The 19857-nt window shown below is 53.7% G+C and overlaps 1 protein-coding gene across 3 annotated transcripts in view; it reads right to left on the reverse strand.

Moving 5' to 3' along the window:
- Positions 1-4517, reverse strand: part of LRFN5 (leucine rich repeat and fibronectin type III domain containing 5) — a 69294-nt gene extending 64777 nt beyond the window's left edge. For 2 of the 3 annotated variants that reach the window (XM_083435525.1, XM_083435524.1), the window contains exon 1: positions 4304-4464. The gene's annotated coding sequence lies outside the window, so the exon portion shown is untranslated. Of the gene's footprint in view, positions 1-4303 lie in introns of all 3 variants that reach the window. The other variant, XM_083435523.1, reaches the window with a different exon arrangement.
- Between the last annotated feature and the right edge of the window lie 15340 nt (positions 4518-19857).

The raw sequence follows: 19857 nt of genomic DNA on the forward strand, positions 1-19857 counted from the left end.
AACCTCTTATCTCCTCCAGCTCTCCCATGCCAACTCCCACAGGTATGATCCTTGCAGGTGTGTCTGCTTCCAAGCCCCTTGGGGGTGAGAGGACATCAGCACCCTGGACTTTGGTATATCCATGCCTTGGGAACTCTGCACTGTCCAGGACAGACCACCACCTCCCGTCTGTGAAACATTTCAGGGCAGTGGGCAGGACCAGAGAAGTGGGGGTATCGGGACACCCCCACAGCCCAAGGATGCTCTTTAACTCATTTGATCCTTCCAGTTCTCCACAGAGCCTTTGCTCAAATCCTCATCAGCCAAACAGAAATCCAAAATGGCAGCTTCCATACCCCCCCCCCCCCCGGAACTCAGCCTTGTAGGGCCACCAAAATGCCCTAGAGCCTTGGGCCCCTCTCCCCCCCCAAGCCACAAACTAGGACTCCACCAGTTGAAAAAGGAAATGCTCCAGCATTTGAAGGTGGCTTCTTTCAAGCTCTGGTCTTCAACTGGTGGGGTAAGAACCACTAGCAGGTCATGGACTGATTTGCGCAGCAGCTCAAACAGGAGCACGGCCACCAGGGAAATAGATGGGAAAGGTTAAGAAACGGGTCCCCCAATGCATGTTTGGGGGCACTGGGTTTTTTTAAGCCCAGATTAGACAGACATCTGTCACGGATGCTTTACTTGTGATTCCTGAATTGCAAGGGGTTGGACTAGATGACTCTGAGTCTATGCAAAGTGCATCCTGGGTCTGAAAAGGCTGAAGGCTGCAGCTTTAGAGGCTGCTTCCAAGCGTGATGTTGGAACTGGCTAGTCCACAAAACTGGCAAGATCCACGCTGGCAGGAACCAAGGTCTGATGTCTCTCCCTCGCTCTGGCCAATTGTGTGTCAAAACCTCGCACACGTGACCCATAGAGGGGAGAGGCTCAGAAGCATTTCACGTCTCCCTTGAAATCGGCCTCAGGTCCCAGAGCACAGCCCCCTTTCCACTCATTCTCTCCCTCTCTCACACACAGGTGCACCTCTGGGGCCAAATCCTGCCCCTCGCCTCCCCCTTCCGCCCACCGCGTGTGGTGCTTCTACAACCGCTGCACCTTTTGAACAGACGCACGCAGAGCTGCGAGGCCGGCACAGTCCTGCATGGCTTGTTGTTTTGTTCTGGAGTAGCATCTATTTCAGGCTCAAGGGCACGGGAGACACCGAGAGGAGAAAGCAGCCGCCACTAGGAAGGCAGCCTTTGGTCCTGCTGGGCTGAATCGCTCCTCTGACAACCGCTGCCTGCCTGCCTGCCTCCCCCCCTCAGCCTCCTGCAGAGATGGTCACATCTGGGTATTCACATGTGGGCCTGAGCACCCCCCCACCCACCCACAAGTGCCCTGAGCCATTTGGCAATTGGCCCCCCAAAGGCAGCCAAACACTCTCCAGGCAAATTCCCCTGGAAAGGACTGAACCATGTCCATATTTCCATTTCTTCTGGTGGGGTGGGGGCAGGGAAGACTTCCTTGCCAGGCCTTGTCCCCCTGCCCTGTCTGGATCAGCACAAGCTGCTCACACCTGCTCCAAATGACACCCACCCCGCCGGCAACCACCATGGCTGCTCCACAAGGGGCCAGCTCTCCTTGCCAGCAGACCTCGCCTACTTAGCTGGGGCTCGGCTCAGCCTGCTAAAGACAAAGCTAGTCTAACGATTTTCCCAAGCAGAATGTTTGCTCTGATAGCATCCCCAAAGATTTTCCTATAAAACCAGCCCTGTTATCAAGCCCTCGAGCAGAAGGAGTATCGATCCCCTGGGGGAGAGGGAGGGCAAGGAATTGCAGCCCGGGAGACTTGCCCACATCCAGCTCTCCTTGCCCAGGAGGAGAAGAAAGGCTGGACTCCCCCTTGAATGTCTCCTTGGTCAGGAGGAAGGAAGGGGCCTTGGGGCTCCTTGGGCAAGTGGGGGTTGGTGGGGGCTGGAATGTGGGTGCCAGCCTTGCGGCCAATGTCCTCCCTCCGCTGCCAGAGGCAGGAAACTCTGGAGGCTGCCTTCTCCTGAGTCAGACCACTGGGCCCATCTACCTTGGTCTTGTCTACCTTGGCTGCCAGTGATGGCTCTCCAGGGGTTCAGGCCAGGGACATTCCCACTCCCAGCTGGAAACACTTGGGACTGAAACTTCAGCTTTCAAGGCAGATGCTCCACCATGAAGACCCTCAGGAGGCCCCCAAATGAGACCACATCCTGGGGAGCACCAGTGGGGAGAGAGTGCTGCTGCTGAGGTTGCTCTCAGGTCCTGCTTGCAGGTGGGGAGACCAGGATGCCCGACTAGCCAGGCCTCCGCTCTGGTCTGATCCAGCAGCCAGGCTCTTCCAATACACTGCTACAATGACAAGTAGCAAAGCCTTCATGCCTTAGGCCCTAAAATGAAGCAGCCATCCTCATGCATTATCAGAGCAATCCTTGCAACAGACCTGTAAGGGGCCACCTTTCCTACCCATGTCACAGCTGGGGGCCAAGGAAATATGGGCTTCCTAAGGCCCCTTCATACAGCCAAGGTGACATTTGGACAGAGGACTGGCCTGTCTTCCACCTTCCAACCAGTCGCTACTCGGGGTGTTGCTTATGTGGGATCCAGGCCAACAGGCCATGGAGCTCTGTAGCATCTACACTGCCTGGCAGCAGACTCTCCAGGGGTCCAGGGTCTCCCTCAGCCCCTACTTGGAACCTTTTTCAGGAAAGGTAGGCGCTCGTCCCTTGAGCTCTGGACTTCCCCCTGAGAACATCCCCCTCCACCACTCTGTGCATCTGTCCTCTGGTGAAATAAAAGGGGCAAAGAGAAAGTCGAACTGGGGCTGAGTGTGGGCAGGATGAGCTCCATGGCTCAGAGAAGAGTCTCAACTGGGACATGCCTGGGGTGGGGGGCCAGGAGCCTCCTCTGGCCAAGCACAGATCCCCAGGCCAGGAAGAAACCGGCTGGACATGAGGCTAAAACAATGTCCAGAGATACTAAGTACCCTTCCCCCACTTGGGGGGCCTCCTTGCCCTCCAGCCCCCCAACTTACTCCAGAGCTCTGCAAAGACCTCAGACCTGCTCTCAGGGCCTGGAGGGAGAAGGGGGTTCCCACCAGCTCACTATTAAGGGTCCCCCATTCCCCTGAAAGCCCCACACCAGCAGCCAGGAGGAAGAGACCGGGGCCCCACAAGCACAATTCACAAGCGCCTTACAGAAAGACGCTCCTCTCCACCCCCACCTCCAAAAGGGGGACAAGTTGCAGCAGCAGTTTAGGTCCCCAACCAAAAAAACAGGAGGGCAACTTAACAGCTGGAAACCTCTTTCCTCAGAGACGCGCCCCCTCCCCCCCTCCCCCCCTCCTCCAGGGGGCCTGGCATTTCCATGCCCATCGACCTGGGGGGGGGATACAGACCCCACCAATGCCTGGGCTCTGTCCACATCCTCTTCCCCCCCCCCAAAAAAAACCCCTGCCATTCTCCCCGCCCCCCTCCCACTTCGGGGCTCCAGCAGCACGCCTTTCCAGGAGGCGCCCCACACCTTCGGAGAGCAGCAGGAGGAGGGGGGCAGGAGCGGGGAGATCCAAAGGCTGGGGGAGGGGCAGCCCAAAGACCCTCTTGCCTAGAAACCGGCAGGGACACCCCCCCCCCCAGCTGCTGCGGAGAAAAAATCTACGCAGGTAAGAAGCGGAGCGAGTCCCCCGAGGGGTCCAGGTTTCTTTGGGGGTGAGCCTAGATTCGGCGGCACGAACGGTGCTCCCCCCACCCCGGAGAAATCCCACCCACCCACTCGGCGCCAGGCCCTTGGTTCTACGTGCGGAGAATCGGGGGCTGTCGGCTGACTCCTTCCCCCCGGTGCGGGGGGGGGCCCGCTCCCGCATCCAGACCCTCCAAAACCGACCCTGGAGCTCCCCCAACCTGCCAGAGCCGCAGCGGCAGGCAAGCGGAGAAGCGAGTTCCGGAGCCCCGAAAACGGGGGAGGATTTGGCAGGTGGGGGGAGGGAGTGCTTTGCAGGAACCTCCATTCTCTCCCTGAACAGGACGGGGAGGGCGGGGGCGTCCTTCTGTTATAGAACCGGGAAGAAATAAGGAGGGGCAACGCTCACCCCCTCGTCACGCAGGAAAACCGGGAGAAGGGCGCAGCAGCCACACCTGGCCGTGCCCAGCGGGACCCTCCCCTCCCTTCCCCCTCCCTCCGACGGGGAGGGCGCGAGGAAAGAGGCCCCCCATTGGGAAGAGGTGGCTCGCCCTCTCCCCTCGTCTCCCAACCCCCTTCCTCCCCCTCCCCGCGCGGGGGCTGCAATGCAGAGAGCGCGAGCCGAGGCGCTTACCTGCTGCCTCCCGGGGAATCCGACCGGCCGCCCGGGGCGCTCCGTCTCCGGCGGCCGCCTTCCTCCTCCTGCTGCTGCTGCTGCTGGCCGCCTTCCTCGTCGTCGTCCGCCCGCTCCCTGCTCCGGTGCGCCGCTCACCAGGCGCCGCGGCAGGCGCCGCATCCTAGAGGCGAGAGGCGGCGGCGGCCCCGGGCGGCGGCGGCGGCGGCGCAAGAGCGGCTGCGCTCGGGGCCGGAGCGCCCGGCTCGGCGGGCGCGCTCAAGCCGCCGAGCTCGCCCCATGGGAAGCGCGCGGGCGGCGGGAAGCGACTCCACCGGCCCGGGGGTGACCTTGCCCGGCCCCGACGCCCTGCGCGCCGCCTCGCCCGCCGCTCCCGCGATGCGCAAAGATCCCTCCGGGCGCGCCGCGCCCTCGCTGGCCCCGGGCCCCTCCGCCCCAGCGCCGCCGCCGCCGCCCCGGCCGCCGATCACATCCCCGCCGCCGTCGTAGCCGCCGCCGCCGCCGCCAGGCACGAAGGAAAGAGCGCGAGCGAGAGGAGCGGGCGCGCCGGAGCCTCGGCCGGGCGCCGTTCAGTGGCGGCGCCGCGGGGACAGTGGCAGCCGAGCGCCGCCCGCCTGGGCTCCTCCGAGCGCGCCGAACCGAGCCTCTCCTTCGCCGCCGCCGCCGCCCGCCGCGGCCAGCTCCATCCCCGGCGCCGCACCACCAGAAGCCCCGGAACGAGGCGGCTGCCGCCCGGCCGAACCCCGCTCGCCTCGCTGCCGCATGAAGCCTTGTGGCGGCGGCGGCGGCGTCTCCTCCGCAGTCCGAAGCGCGCCCGAGTGGCGGAGACGGGAAGCGTCCGGCGGCGCGGAGGGGCGGGCAAGCGGGCGGGCGGGGAGGGGGCGGCGCCGGCGCAGGAGCTGCGAGGCGGCGCCCGCCTAGCCCGGCCTCCAATAAAGGCGCCCGCCGCCCAGACGCCCCTCCACTCGGCGGCGGCCGGGGCTGAGCCGGGACGCACCGCCGAGGCCGTCGGGGAGGGGGCTGCCCTGCCTGCCTGCGCCCCCCACCCCCGCTCTCTTCCTCCGGGCGGTGCCCGCCTGTTCTGCCCCGACCACCGCTTCTTTTCTCCTCCCCGCCTCCACCAACAAAGAGACGGGGCGCAGGGTCTCGGCTCCGTCGGGGGCTGCTCCCTCTCGGATGGCAAGGACGGCGACGGCGGAGCTGCCGGGGCGCGGGAGAAGGTCCGCGGCGCCGCGCTTCCAAGCGACGAATGGAACGCCGGCCGGACGCCCCGTCGGAAGAGGATGGAGTTTGTGGGCTGCCCGGCGTGGGGCGCAGGGCCAACAGCACGAGGGCCAGCGGTTCTGCGACGTGCTGCTGCTCTCCGGAGCGGGCCCGAGGGCAGCTAGCTGAGCCGAGAAGGGACGCGCTCCTCCCGACGGGGCTCGCGCTCGGCCGGCCTCTCTCCAGGGCGCGGCGCGGGCGCTTCTTCCGACGGCGGGGAGGCTGGACGGGAGCTCCGCTCCGTGGCGGAGGTGGCGAAGGGGTGCGGCTTCGCTTTCACCGGGCAACGGGGCCGAGGCGACCTGCCTGCGTGGAGGGAAAGCGGGCAGCAGGCCGGACTCTTAGCTGACAGCGGCGACATCCATTTAAATGTGTTTGTGGGAGCGGGGGGCGTTGATTTGTTCTTGTTTTTATTATCTGTGTTTTGTTCTCCTTTTGTATTTCTAAGTTGCAAACCACCCTGTGATCTTCAGACGAAGGGTGGCATACAGGTTTAATAAATAATGATAATAAAGTTCATGGGCCTACCTTGCAGGGGTTGTAGGAGTTGTGAGGGGGCTTGGAAGTTCTTTCAGAGCACAATCCTTTGGAAGTCACTGGTGGGGATGAGGGCCCTGCATTGAAGGGGTGTACTAGAGGACCTTTTGGGTGTCCCTTCCACCTCTGCAATTCTGTGATAATGATTCTGTGCAATAACTGAGCGTCTCTCAGGCTGAGCTCCAGAGCCTCTGCGCAGCCCTCATCCCTGCCTGCTTGGCTGGCCTGAGGCAGATGCCTGCTCTCTCTCTCCAAGGAACATGCTGGCTGAAACCACCAGGCCAGCCACTCTCCCTGCAGTGTTGTCCCCTCATTTGACAGCTCAGGGCAGGGCTTGCATTGACGGCCAGGACACCCAGGTCAAGGGTGACTCCCAAACAGGGCAGCAGATGGTGGCCTGAGGTCCAGGAAGATCCTTCCACTTCCCCACATCCCCCTGAGATGGTCTGCTGTCGCTGATGATGGTACTGTGGAGCAGCCTGGAGAAGGCAGCTCCCTGCACACAGTCAAGTCCTCCTTGGCAGGGTAAGGTAGAAAGTCCTGAGGTGTGGAGGAGCTCATCCTGGAGTTCTGCTGTAGCCTCTCCAGGGCTGAAGGGAGTCGCCTTCCAAAGGGGGGGGGGGTGAATACCTCTTGAGGCAGGAAATGGCTGGCTTGAAACTTGCCTCTGCCAAGAGGCCTCAAGTCTCTTAGACCTGGCCTCCTCTGACCTACCTTACAAAGTTGTTCCAATTGATATGAAGCACTATGAACACTCAAAAGCACCCGAGGGACACTGAGGAGCTACATGCACCTTGCAAGCAGGTGACTCACCTGGGTGACTCACCCTCTGCTCCCTGAGTAAGTGGGAGATCCTGGAATAAGAGCCGGAAAGTGGGTGACCTCCTTCTCTGGGAAATGGAGGGGACCTATTGGCAACAGCAGATCCTAATGCAGTAGGCCAGGCAGGACTCCCTGTGGACCAGTGGGGGGGCCAGTGTGGTGTAGTGGTTAGAGCAGGCATGGCCAAACCAGATGTTTTGGGATTACAATTCCCATCATCCCTGACCATTGGCCCTGTTAGCTGGGGATGATGGGAGTTGTAGTCCCAAAACATCTGGAGGGCCAAGTTTGGCCATGCCCAGGTTAGAGTGTTCATCTAGGACCTGAGATACCATCGTATGAATCTCCACCCACCCAGTCAGCCATGAAGCTCAGCCTAACCTACCTTGTAGGTTGTTGGGGGGATCAAATGAGGAGGGGAAGAACCATGTGTGCCACCTGGATCTCCCTGGTCTCCCAGGTCCTAATCCAACACTCTCTCCACTGAATCTCCAAACTCCCTGTTTGAGCAGTTACAATATAAATTCTCCTCTTCCATGCAGAGAGATGCCGGCTTCTTAATTAGTTGGGAATAGCGAGTTTTTAATTATTTGGCTTGGAATCGGCCTCTGTCCAACTCTTAATGCTTGTCTGTATTCTGAGCTGAAGGGAAGCCATACACCCTGTGCCAAGACCCACATTTATTCTTCAACTCAAGATGTAAAAGGAGGTTCTGCAGTCCACAAGGAGCCCACCAGGCTCCTGAGCCTCTTAGTGAAATTTAGCTGCTGTGAAATCATAGAATTGTATAGTTTAAAGGCACCCCAAGGGTCATCTAGTCCAACCTTATGTAATGAGGGAATCATAGCAAAATGGCCCCTGACAGATGACCATCCAACCTCTGCTGAGAAACCTCCAAGGAAGGAGAGTCCACCATCTTCCGAGGGAGACGGTTCCACTCTCAAACAGCTCTTAGCATCAAAAAGTTCTTCCTGATGTTTAGCTGGAATCTCCTTCCTTGTCATTCAAATTCGTTGGTTCAGATCCTCCCCTCAGGAGCAGGAGTAAGCAACCTTGCTCCATCTTCCATGTGACAGCCCTGGAGACATTTGAAGATGAAATGATAGCCCAGAACATCCAGATGGACCCCAAATGTATGAAAAATCATAAAAGTGTCAACAAATAAATACCGAAACGGCCTGAGCCGTAGAACTGCCGCATTTTCATTCACTGCATCCCTTGTGCCTGGAGGCACCATTAGATGAAGAGCAACTGATAGACAGATTCTCCTGGCCAGACCTTTTGTGAAAGGATGACCCCGACTTCACATACACGCCGATATAGAGAAAAGAGCCAGCAGTGGCTAACGGGGAAATGGATTTTGGGTTCACAGTGGGCAGCTCAATGAAAGTATTCCCCCATGTGGGGTGTGGCAGCTGCAGAAAGGCAGGTTCTGTGCTGGGGGTTGTCAGGGGAGGGGGCTGCAAGGAAAACCTTTCGGTGCCGTAACGCCCTGATGTGCATCAATGGTGTGACTCCACTTGGAATGGCGTGTGCTGCTCTCTGGCTCCCTGGCCTGAGGAAGGGATGGCAGAAGTGAAAAAAGTGAGTGGCCTCAGGATCAGAATGCGGGGGGGGGGGGGGCTTCCCCCGTCAGAGCATGAGACCAACAGGCAACTGGGTCAGCCCTTAGGAGCCCACCTGGTCCAGCACCCTATCCTTGCAATGGCCAAAGGTGAGGAAGATGGAAATGTTTGGGCCTCTTCAATTTGGAGGAAGCAACATGCAAGTTACCGGGGAAACAAAAGAGAGGGATGTGAAATAATACACAGCGGGGCTTTCCACATCATTTGTTGTTGTTTAGTCATTTAGTCGTGTCCGACTCTTTGTGACCCCCTGGACCAGAGCACGCCAGGCCCTCCTGTCTTCCACTGCCTCCTGCAATTTGGTCAGACTCATGCTGGTAGCTTCGAGAACACTATCCAACCATCTTCTCCTCTGTCGTCACCTTCTCCTTGTGGGCTCCATCTTTCCCAACGTTAGGGTCTTTTCCAGGGAGTCTTCTCTTCTCATGAGGTGGCCAAAGTCTTGGAGCCTCAGCATGGGTTGAGTCAAAACTCCAGGACTGAGCTTCTCTTTTTATTGGCCCCAATTGCCCAGCTTCCTCTTTCATCCCTTGGGTAAACGCATAAGCACAAGATCCCGCTGGATCAGGCCAAGGACCCATGTTGCCCTGCATCCTGCTCTCACAGTGTCCAGCCCCAAGCAGGACTCAAGCACAAGAGCGCCCTCTCCCCACCCACAGTTTCCATAAAGAAACTAGAAGAGCCTTCTGGATCAGGCCAAAGGGGGCCTGTCTAGTCCAGTGCCCTCTTCTCCTCCCAGAGCCTGGCACCTGGGACCTTCCTCCTGGAAAGCAGGTGCCTCACCCCAAGGAGTGAGTTTGGACCTGGGCCAGGGCTGATTCCAAGGGACCACATAATCCACATCCACCCAGGACGCCTGACGTTGCATTGCAGAGCAGGAGGACCAGACAGGCTCCACTCCATAGAATCATAGAATCCTAGAGTTGGAAGAGACCACAAGGGCCATCGAGTCCAACCCCCTGCCAAGCAGGAAACACCATCAGAGCACTCCTGACATATGGTTGTCAAGCCTCTGCTTAAAGACCTCCAAAGAAGGAGACTCCACCACACTCCTTGGCAGCAAATTCCACTGTCAAACAGCTCTTACTGTCAGGAAGTTCTTCCTAATGTTTAGGTGGAATCTTCTTTCTTGTAGTTTGGATCCATTGCTCCGTGTCCGCTTCTCTGGAGCAGCAGAAAACAACCTTTCTCCCTCCTCTATGTGACATCCTTTTATATATTTGAACATGGCTATCATATCCCCCCTTAACCTCCTCTTCTCCAGGCTAAACATGCCCAGCTCCCTTAGCCGTTTCTCATAAGGCATCGTTTCCAGGCCTTTGACCATTTTGGTTGCCCTCCTCTGGACACGTTCCAGTTTGTCAGTGTCCTTCTTGAACTGTGGTGCCCAGAACTGGACACAGTACTCCAGGTGAGGTCTGACCAGAGCAGAATACAGTGGCACTATAACTTCCCTTGATCTAGATGCTATACTCCTATTGATGCAGCCCAGAATTGCATTGGCTTTTTTAGCTGCCGCGTCACACTGTTGGCTCATGTCAAGTTTGTGGTCAACCAAGACTCCTAGATCCTTTTCACATGTACTGCTCTCAAGCCAGGTGTCACCCATCTTGTATTTGTGCCTCTCATTTTTTTTGCCCAAGTGCAATACTTTACATTTCTCCCTGTTAAAGTTCACCTGGTTTGTTTTGGCCCAGTTCTCTAATCTGTCAAGGTCGTTTTGAAGTGTGATCCTGTCCTCTGGGGTGTTAGCCACCCCTCCCAGTTTGGTGTCATCTGCAAATTTGATCAGGATGCCCTTGAGTCCATCCTCCAAGTCGTTGATAAAGATGTTGAATAAGACCGGGCCCAAGACAGAACCCTGTGGCACCCCACTAGTCACTCTTCTCCAGGATGAAGAGGAACCATTGATGAGCACCCTTTGGGTCCGGTCAGTCAGCCAGTTACAAATCCACTGAGTGGTAGCATAGTCAAGACCGCATTTTACCAGCTTCTTTACAAGAATATCATGGGGCACCTTGTCAAATGCCTTGCTGAAATCAAGGTAGGCTACATCCACTGCGTTCCCTTCATCTACCAGGCTTGTAATTCTGTCAAAAAATGAGATCAGGTTCGTCTGACATGACTTATTTTTCAGAAATCCATGCTGACTATTGGTGATCCATAGACCAGGGTGAATTTTGCCAGGAATCTATGAGCTCTCCATCCCTCACTCTGCCTGTAACTTGCAGAACAGGAGTCATTGTGAGCCTCAAGGAGACAGTCTATGGAGGCTGCTTTGCTGTTTGGGGGATACAGTCCCACCCCCATAGAACACCTGCTCTGCATGCAGAAGGTCCCTGGTATGATAGGAAACGCCCCCCTGCCTGAAACCCTGGAAAGCTCTTGCCGCCAGCCAGTGTTGGCAATACTGAGCCAGATGCACCAATGCAGTTTCCTGTGTTCCTGCTGCCTGCTGTGGCCGCCGTCTGCCTCTCCATGGCGAGCGGCTCCTGCTGTGTGCAGCATGACTCAACGCGTTGAGCAGGGATGCTTCTCCACAGATGAAGAGATGGAGAGGCAGAGTGGGGTCCACAGAGAAGACCACCAGCTCTGTGTGGTGGTGAGCTGGTGATGCCTGCCCACAACTCCGTGTGAGGAGAGGGAGCATCCTGCAGGCTGGGGTTGCATAGGATCATAGAACTGCTGGAAGGGACCCTGAGGGTCATCTACTCCAACCTTCAGCATTGCAGCAAGAACAACCTAAGAATCCCTTGCAGGCGGCCATCCAACCCCTCCTTAAAAACCTCCAATGAAGGAGAGTCCAGCACCACCTGAGGTGGCCCATTCAGCTGTCTAATAGCTCTTGCCCTCAGAATGTTCTTCCTAAGGTTTAGCGGGAATCTCCTTTCTTGCAAGTTGAATCCATTGGTTCAGGTCCTGCCCTCTGAAAACACACTCCCTTCATCTTCCATGAAGCAGCCCGTCAGATATTTGAAGATGGCCATCATATCACCTCTCAGGTTCCTCTTCTCCAGGTTAAACATACACAACTCCCTCAACCGTTCTTCATATGGTTTGGTTTCCAGGCCCTTGATCATCCTGGTCGCCCTCCTCTGCACACATTCCAGCTTCTGCTTCCTAAATTTATCCTCCTTAAATTGTGGTGCCCAGAATTGGACACAGTATTCCAGGTGGGGTCTGACATAAAACAGAATAGAGTGGGACTATTACTTCCCTTGATCGGACACCAGACTTCTGTTGATGCAACCTAGAATAGCATTAGCTTTTTTTGCTGCTGCATCACACTGTGGGCTCATATTCAGCTTGTGATCCACCAAGACCCCCAGATCCTTTTCACATGTAGTGCTAGTAAGCCAAGTGTCCCCCGTCCTATATTTGTGCACCTGGTTCTTCCTGCCTAAGTGCAGAATCTGACATTTGTCCCTATGGAAATTCATTTTGTTAGCTTGCGCCCAGTTCTCCAATCTGTTAAGGTCATTTTGAATCCAAACTCTGTCTTCTTCAGCATTAGCTATCCCTCCGAGCCGTCTGCAAATATTACAATCTTGCATTCCTATATTTTCAACAAAAGCATCTCTTTTCTCTCTGGGATGCAATGATACTCTGCGACCTGCCCTGAATTTTAGAGACATATATGGATAGATTTGTAACCATCTCAAAGTCCTATGAACTTTGAACCCAGTGCCACACTGTGCCTGAAGTGGAACTGAGCCCTGGCCACCATTTCAATGGGGTACGAAAGGAGTGCGCCATTTGGGGTGCTTCTGTTGATGAAATTCAGAAAGCCACGTGTTTCTGCTCTTCTTCCCACCTGAACCAGAAGTTGCTGCTTTTGCAATATTATCCTGAAAGGAAATCCCTTCCAAATTCTGCTTCTCAGGGACTTGACACCTTGTAGGTGTTTCAAACTCTTGGAAGAGCCTCAAGCTTTGCTAGAAATCGGAAGCCAGGTGCGCTCTCTCTCTCTCTCTCTCTGCAGGAACTGTCAGAATCCTTCCAGGGCGCACTTCCTCCTGCACAGCCCTCCCCCGTCTTGGATATCCCCCCCCTCGAGGAGCCCCCCCCCCATTTTCTCTTCCTCACAAGCCCCCCCCCCCCCCCAGTGCCCTGATCTCTCTCACACCCAAGTTCTGCAAAGCTGAGATTTAGGAGACTTCCCACCCCAACCCCCCAATTCCCATTTCTCTTCCAAAAGAGAAAATGTGACACACACCCACACCCGCCTCCTCCTGACGGGCCTGCTGCCCCTTCTTGCTAGCAATAGTGAGAATGGCCGGGGGCGAAGACTTTGCCCAGTTCGGATTCCTTCTCCCCCGACATTATCTTGAAGTTCCTCCGTCTGTAGGCTGGGGCCGCTGCTGCCTCGGAGAAAACCCTACCCAACAGACGTGAAGCCGCAAACCAGCCCGGCTCCCGAGGAGACTCCCGCGGGGGAGGGAGCCCTCCCTGGCATACCCCTCTGACTGCTCCCTCCCTTCCCTGCTGCCCCACAGTTCCTGCTCTGCTCAGGGACCCCCTTTTTGCAGGCCCTGGTCGGGATAAGCGTGTCCGCCCCCGCCCCGCCGCATCTAACCCCAGACCCGGTCACTGGGGGTGGAATATTCTCACGGAGAGGGGCCTGAAGACCTTGGCTGGGGGGGGGGCGGGGGTTGCCCACATATGTATATATGTGGTTTTATTTATTTATTTAAACTAAAACATGTTCACTTGGGGACTAGACGACCCTTTGAACTCTACAGTTCTATGATTCTGCGAAAACTAAGATGAAGCCTACACAAATGCCCACAGAGGTACCAATTCGCGCTGCTTCACTCGCATTCCCTGAAAAAGGGATTAACTTATTTATTAAAATTGGTGTTGTGAGGGAGAGAAACATTGTTAAAATATTGATTCATCTGTAAATATCAGGGAAATTGCCCTCGAGGTCTGATGTTCTCACGTAAAGCTGAAAAGTCACTCCGAGATCCACATGGAAGCCTAGGCCACAGGAAGCTTTAGAACATAGTTACTATTGCCCATATACAAAATAATATTTTGCCACGTGGTTGAAAATGATTCCCCCCCCTCCCCCCGTTTGTCCTCTAGCATGCCTTGAATTTTGAGTTAATTTTTCTGCAATAGCTACGGACTAGATTTGATTACATCGTAAATCCTTATTCCTCTAAATTTCTCCATTATTATTATTTTTTTGCAATAGCCATTCTTGTGAGTCACAATATAAGCACAGAATCCATTCTTTATCCAAACATCTTTGCTTGACCCATCCCATTGTGGTTGAGTTTATAAATCGATTTCTAGGAACATCACCTCCCAAAAGCTGCCCTGAGTGACACTCCCACTGTGAGTGGAAATACGACAGTGCTCTTTGATGTTTTTTCCCCCAGCACCGGCATTTTGGGGACAGACCAGGGTTAATGTGTGATACAATGACTGGTGTGCAGTGCCACCTAAAGATTATCTGGAGAGTAGATTCTTGAATCTTTGCTGCAGCTGATTTCCTAGGCACCCTGCTCCACATTCTTCCCCATTTAATGGGGTTATTATCCTAACCCAAATCCCTTTCATAAAACCATAGAATTGTGGACCCTTTGAGCCCCTTCCATTGCTATGGTTCCATGATTTAATGTATTTGGATTCTAAACTGTACTTGTTTTACCTGGGATGAGGTAGAAATCACAGAGAAGGAGGCACATTTCCTGCTCTTTAGCCTTGGCTGGCTGATATTTTCAAGAATTGCAAGCTTGGGTGTGCTTCTTCCTCTTCCTCCTCTAAGGAAGGCCTGCCTGCGCCTCCTTCCTCCCCAAGAGATTAACGCGGAATTGGATTTATTTTAAAAATAGAGATCTCTCTTACCAGATTAAGTTGTGATGTTCTGGGAGCAACAGTCATTAATTAGGGGAAATTGAGATATTCAGCAATTAATGGGAATTGTGGCACATCTTTCTGAGATAATTCCATGTAAATGACTCACGTAATTATCTGTATTTTGAATAATTAAGGAGGGGTGAGTGTAACTGTTTAACCTCTTGCTGTCTGTTGCTGCGAGGGAGTCTCTGACTCTGTCCTCACATTCACACCTCCTCACGGGAGAGATAATTGGGCCAAAATCCCCTCATCTCCCCCTCTGACCAGAAGCAGCAGCAGCAGCAGCAGGAAGTGTTCAGACAAGCCGGCCAACATCACAGCCTCCAGGCCATTTCACTCAGCTTTCCCTCACAGAGACAGAGTGTTGCACAGCGAGGGGACATCCGTGAAAAAGAGAGTGCAAGACTTGTGAATAAATGTTTCTTGCACAAAGAAGAGAGAGGCCAGGAGCACCATGGAAGGTTTTGCCTGCCTTCCCTACCCTGCTCATCTTTTAGCAGCCCAGTGTCTGCCTTCCTCTAACCATTGGTCTCCCCTATCCTCAACAAACCTTTTTGAAATAAAATAAAAAATTGTTCAGTAGCACCTTAGAGACCAACTAAGTTTGTTCTGGGCACACAAAATACAAAAGCTTATATGGGAAAGCGTGCCTTGGTTTTGGAACGGAATTCTGGAATGGATTAAGTTTGAGAACCAAGGTACCAAGGTACAGGAGGAGAGAGGGCTCTTCTGCTCAAAACCTAGAATCCAAGAATTGTAGAACTAAAGCATCCAAGCTCTGCTTAAGAACCACCAGGGAGGGGGCACCCACCATCTTCCCAGGGAGTCCAATCCACGGTTGAGCAGCTCTTACTCTCATCAAGTTCTTCCTGATGTTGAGTCCGAATCTCTTTTCTTGTAACTTGAATCCATTGCTTGAGATCCTCTCCTCTGGAGCACAGAAAACAAGCATGCTCCATCTTCTGGGACAGCCCTTCATGTATTTGAAGATGGCTCTCACATCCCCTCCCAATCCTCTCTTCTCCAAACATCCCCCGCTCTCTCAATTGTTCCTCACAAGGCTTGGTTTCCAGACCATTGATCTTCTCAGTCACCCTCCTCTGCACGTTTCAGCTTGTCAATATCCTCCTTAAATTGGGGTGTCCAGAACTGAACACAGCACACCAGGTGGGGTCTGGCCAAGGCAGAATAGAGAGGGACTATTACTTTATGGTTACCAGATTTTTTTCAATGAATCCGGGGCCTTTTTTTCTTTTTTGAAGCTGAGTAGCAACAGGGATACAGTAGTGGGGAAGGTGAGGCAAAAGACCCTGGGCCTAAGCACACATGCATATTGTATAAAGGTGCAAAGCCCTTCTGTCAGACCCTGTGAAACATAAATGTGCAGAGTTTTGAAAAACTGGGCAACAGTGAGCTGCCCACTCATGACTCCTCAGCCTCCCCCGATCAGTCAAAACAAAGGGGGAAGGGGGCAGGAGATCTGTACCACCGGACGTCCCCAGTTCCCCTTTGGCGGTGGTAGCAGCAGCAGTGGCAGTCAGCAGCCTGGAGCCAGCCTGCTAGCGCAGTTGGCTCTGGCTGACTTCAGGAGCTGCTCACTGCTTGCTGCCGTGGTGCCCACCATTTTTCCTCGCCGGAAGTTCCCATATGATGTGTTGCACACAAGACAAATCATACGGGGACTTCTGGCGAGGAAAAATGGCGGGTGACATGGCAGCGAGGAGCTCCTGAAGCCAGCCAGAGGCAACTGTGCTACCAGGCTGCCTCCAGGAAGCTGAGGCTACCGCTGCCACATTTCCTGGGGATAGATTTGCAAATCTGGGGACATGTTGGCGGACAGGGAATTGCTAACAAAAATAGTGAATTTAAAAGTGCTCCCATTCATAGAGGGGGACCATTTCCTTTGCACCTCCAGGTGTCTCCATTAAACGAGTCACCCTTCCTGATAACACAAGTATATTTCTAGCTTAGTGGAGTTCTTGCTTCAGTGAGTTCCTTGTCTCCAGGACCAGGAAGAGGCCAGAGTTAGGCTAAGAGTAAAAATACAATTGGCAAGATGTATTTAAATCACAGAGGACAAACAATGAAAACTCAGCAAACTCTGAAATATAAAGGAAAGAGGCATGAAAATGGGAAAGTGCCGTTTGAGGTGCAATCCATGATTAACTGGAAAAAGAAAACGCAAAAATGTAGAATGAGCTGTAAATACAGAAACAATAGAAAATTAATCTGTGGAGTGAGATAGGGAGATATATGGGGACATTAAAGAGAGCAGCAATTTGACTAATTAACTAAAAGGAATGGCCAACATTAACAAGGCATCTACCAATAGAAGGTAAAGGTACCCCTGCCCGTACGGGCCAGTCGTGTCCGACTATAGGGTTGTGCGCCCATCTTACTTAAGAGGCCGGGGGCCAGCGCTGTCCGGAGACACTTCCGGGTCACATGGCCAGCGTGACGAAGCTGCTCCAGTGAGCCAGCGCAGCACACGGAAACGCCGATTACCTTCCCGCTATAAAGCAGTACCTATATATCTACTTGCACTTAATTGTGCTTTCGAGCTGCTAGGGGCCGGAGCTGGGACTGAAGACAGGAGCTCACCCTTTCACAGGGATTCGAACTGCCGACCATACGATCAGCAGGTCCTAGGCACTGAGGTTTTACCCACACGCCACCCGCTTCCCTTACAATAAAACATGTCTATTGCTAAGTCTTCAGGCCCATCCTAAGAACTTCCTCCTGCCCAGACCAGTAACGGAGCAATCCTGTCTACGTATCTCCACTCAGAAGCAACTCCCATTCAGTCCAATGGAAGCCTCTCCAAGGGAAGGTGAGAGCCAGCTGAGAGGTGACCTAAGAGACATCTTCAGATACCTGAAGGGCTGCCACATCCAAACGTGACTGTATTGGATTTTCTTGGCAGTTAGCTATTTACATGTGTGTCCCGTTTAATACTTCTGTTGAGTTAAGAGCTCCCAGTTCACTCAACAGCTCTGACATGTGCCAGGTTCAGCCTCGGAGCTCAGGAATCCTGTTGCTGCAAGACCACTGTGGAGAAGGTGCCCAGGAGTGCCCGGCAGGGGTCTGCAGCTTTGGTCCTCAGGGCTAGAGAATCGCTGACCGATGTCCACCCAGCCTCTGCTTAGGCTCCATCCTTTGTGTGTTTTCTGGGTCTTTGGCAGATCTGAAAGACAAGGCTTCTCTCTCTGCCACTCTCTCAGCCTTCCAAAGAGAAGTGAGTCACTGTTTACAAGTCCAGCTGGAGAGACCCATGAATGAAATGGGGGAGAGATGTTGTCGTGAGTAATCCCCTCCCATGCCTGACTCACTCTGTGAGTCGCTCAGGAGGGCCAAAGGGGGTGGCAGCTGCTGCTCCCGCTTACCTGCTTGAGGTTTCTCCGCTTGCCTTTGCAAGCCAGGTGGGTGAGCTGCTGCTCCTGTTGCGATTTTGACATCGGTGAAACCAGTGTCTGTGTGCAAAAGGCAGTCAGGCCTTTATTGCTTCCAAAAATAGATGCCGTTGTGCTGTAAAAATGTGGGTTATGGAAATTCCAGAGTTTGGATTGAGCTGAGCTTTAACTGCAGGTGCAGGGAGTGCTCTGAGCAGTGGGTGGAAGGGCGTCCGAATAATTTTACACATCACTCAGGAAGACAGGTGAACTAATGCCAGTGTACTGGAAGAAGCAAAGATCCCCAGTGTCAAAGCAATGATTCTTCAACATCAACTTCATTGGACTGGTCATGTTGTGTGGATGCCTGATTATCATCTTCCAAAGCAACTACTGTACTCTATTCTGAACTTAAAAATGGAAAGCGTAATGCTGGTGGTCAACAAAAGAGGTTTAACGACTTTCTCAAGGCAAATCTTTAAAAATGTAGTATAAATACTGACAACTGGGAAACACTGGCCTGCGAACGCTCCAGTTGGAGAACAGCCTTGACCAAAGGTGCCATGGACTTTGAAGACACTCAAACTCAGGACGCAAGGGAGAAATGCACTAAGAGGAAGGCGCGCTTGGCAAATCCACACCAGGATCAACTCCCGCCCAGAAACCAATGTCTGCACTGTGGAAGGATGTGTGGCTCCAGAATTGGCCTCTACCATCACTTACGGACTCATTGTTAAAACCGTGTTTTTGGAAGACAATCTTACTCGGCTATGAGTGATCACCAAAGAAGAAAAAGAAGAAGACGTGTCCCATAGTCATTGCCTTGCCCTATAGAACTCTGGAACTCCCTGCCACAGGAGGCAGTGATGGCCACCAAGCTGGATGGCTTTAAAAGAGGATTCGATGAATTCATGGAGGAGGAGAGGGCTACCAAGATCTCCTAGCCACAGTGGCCCTGCCCTGCCTCCACAGCTGGGAGGGAAGAGGACTCGGTGCTCAGCTCCTGCTTGCTGGTTTCCAATGGGGGCGTCTGACTGGCGGTTGTGAGAACAGGAGGCTGGACTAGATGGACTCCCTCTGGCCTGATCCAGTGACAGGGCTCATCTTACGTTCTTAACGCTACCTGCTGCCAGTGGGGAGGAAGGGGGTTGCATGGGGGTGGGCTGCCCCTGGTGTCCCCATTGAGGGGAGCGACAAGCTAGATGTGGACGACCTCCTGGGCTGCTAAGCCAAAGCTGCTTATGCTCACAATGTTCAGTAAATAAACCAGAAAGTAACACTTGCAACTGTAAGTATCTCATTTTTCCTTCTTTTAATAAGTTCAATGTGGCAGGAGGGTGTGACAAGAAATTTTCCGCACTGGGTACCACCTGACCTTGGTACGCCTCTGTCTGCTGCAGCCACCAAGAAGACACCAACGCAGCTGGTCACTAAAGCATCAGTCCAGACGGAGTTTCTTCTGGGCAACTATATGAATAACCCCCAGGATAGCTTCATTTGTATTGGTGGCTCCGTGTGCTAGTTTTTTTTAATTATTATTATTTTTAAAAGTGAAAGAAGAAATATTGACTAAAAGTTCCAGGAATAATGGCACTGAAGTCTCAGAGCAGCTTCCTGCAGATTCTGTGCTAGGCTTCTCTAGGGAAGGAGTTGGAAATAAAACTGTCAATCTCCTAATTCTATGGTGTGGCTGCATTTGGAGCACTGTGTGCAATTCTGGTGACCTCACCTCAAAAAGGATATTGCAGAGTTGAAGACGGATCAGAAAAGGGTCACCTCAGCTATGGAAGTTTGCAGCGTTTGTGATTTTTTTAGTTTGGAGAAAATGTGAGTAAACGGCAACGTGACAGACATTTATTTAGTTTTATTTTTAATGACATGGGATGGACAAAGTGGATAGAGAAAAATGTTTCTCCTTCTCTCCTATAGCTAGAACTTGTGAATGTTGGAAGATTCCAGACAGGTCAAAGGAAGTCCTTCTTCATGCAGCAGTTTAAACTGTGGAACTCCCTCCCACAGGAGGCAGGGATGGTCATCAAGCTGCTCGTCA

The sequence above is a fragment of the Podarcis tiliguerta genome, assembly GCF_965153285.1.
Source record: "Podarcis tiliguerta genome assembly, chromosome: 1".
Classification (NCBI taxonomy): Eukaryota; Metazoa; Chordata; class Lepidosauria; order Squamata; family Lacertidae; genus Podarcis; species Podarcis tiliguerta.